This window comes from Myotis nattereri (assembly GCF_964212035.1).
Source record: "Myotis nattereri genome assembly, chromosome: 11".
Lineage (NCBI taxonomy): Eukaryota > Metazoa > Chordata > Mammalia > Chiroptera > Vespertilionidae > Myotis > Myotis nattereri.
Window position 1 is genome coordinate 8,976,092 of NC_138086.1, and position 1,336 is coordinate 8,977,427.

At 37.3% G+C, this 1,336-nt stretch overlaps 1 protein-coding gene across 2 annotated transcripts in view; it reads left to right on the top strand.

The window, feature by feature from the left end:
- The window catches only part of FOXP2 (forkhead box P2), a 689,501-nt gene extending 688,540 nt beyond the window's left edge, over positions 1–961 (top strand). Inside the window, exon 19 of one of the 2 annotated variants that reach the window (XM_081102058.1) lies at positions 1–297. This exon is cut by the window's left edge and continues 1,190 nt beyond it. The gene's annotated coding sequence lies outside the window, so the exon portion shown is untranslated. The other variant, XM_081102059.1, reaches the window with a different exon arrangement.
- Positions 962–1,336: the final 375 nt, after the last annotated feature.

Genomic DNA, 1,336 nt, shown 5'->3' on the forward strand with positions numbered 1-1,336 from the left:
GAGACCAAAAGTCCATCTACATGCAACGAAGATTTGCGTTCACTAAAGACAGAGGTGAGGACAAAATCCACAGTGGAAGTTCTGATGTGCTAGGAAGCAACACATGTGGATCACTGACCAAAAGGACGATGTACTTGATGCAAATGCAGATTGCATATTGTTATATATATAGAGTACACTGTGCTTTTGTTTTCCCCGATCCAGTCACTTATTTTTGGTGGTGAATACATGTTGTTAGATGTCTCGTATGGTCTGAACCTTTGTTGTGTACTATTTTTATAGACTTAAGTTATAACGAAAAAAAAAAACAACAAAAAATAGGAACCAAACAGTAAAGGTCTAGTAAAGCCAAAAATTAATTTCATATTGATTTTAAAGGGATCTCGCTGAGTTTTTACACTGAAAGCAAAGATTATAGCAATTGTAGTCCATGGTATTTATTTTCAGTCAAACCAAAGTTACATATAATTCTGCCTCTGCTTATACGGGATATTAACACTAACAATACTCTCCCTTTCAAAGACTTGCACAGGCCAAATTGTTGGAATGCTGGTGTTCTTGACATCTCCAAACCCCCGAACTATGATGATGCATTATGGTGTATTGAAAATAACATAGTCAGATATTTGCTTAAAACCTAGAAACTTTACATGTTGCTTTTCATGTGCTGTGCCAAGTCTTGATAATACTTTTTTCCCCCAACCAAGGGACCTCATAACCTGATTATGGTTATTGCTTTACAAACAGTTTTGACAGAAGGTGGCTGCTAGAGCTTAACATATGTTCCAGTTCCATGTTATGGAGCTGGTGCTTGCAAACTAAGCTCATCACGTATTCTTTGCTGAAGTCAGCAAATAGAGTTAGACACCCAGTCATCTATCACACCAAATAAAAGAACATAACGGCTTTCAAAAGGGTTTTCCCACTTACCCAAATGGCTTTCTGAAAGCTTCTACCTCTGCAAAAAGAAAAAAAAAGAAAAAGAAAAAAAAAGACAAAAAAGAAAAAAATTAGAACAATTATGGCAGATTGCATGAAATGTGAGAACGTCACAGTAACTGCTACTTTTCATTATGTTGTCTTTGGGTCATGATCAACGAACGGGAAGTTTACCATGCGGTTTCCAGAGAAGGAGTGGTATTGTGAAGGATGCTTTTCAGTCATCTAGGATCGTGTCAGGATTATCTGAAGGGAAAATGGGTCTTTCATGTGCATGTTCAAAGGTTTTGATGGACTGAAAGTAACTGTGAGAGCTTCTACCATCAGAAGGGTGGCCTAAGACTACAGTGCTAAAGTATGCATACCTCAGTTACAAAACTTTTGAAAGGAAGTCTCA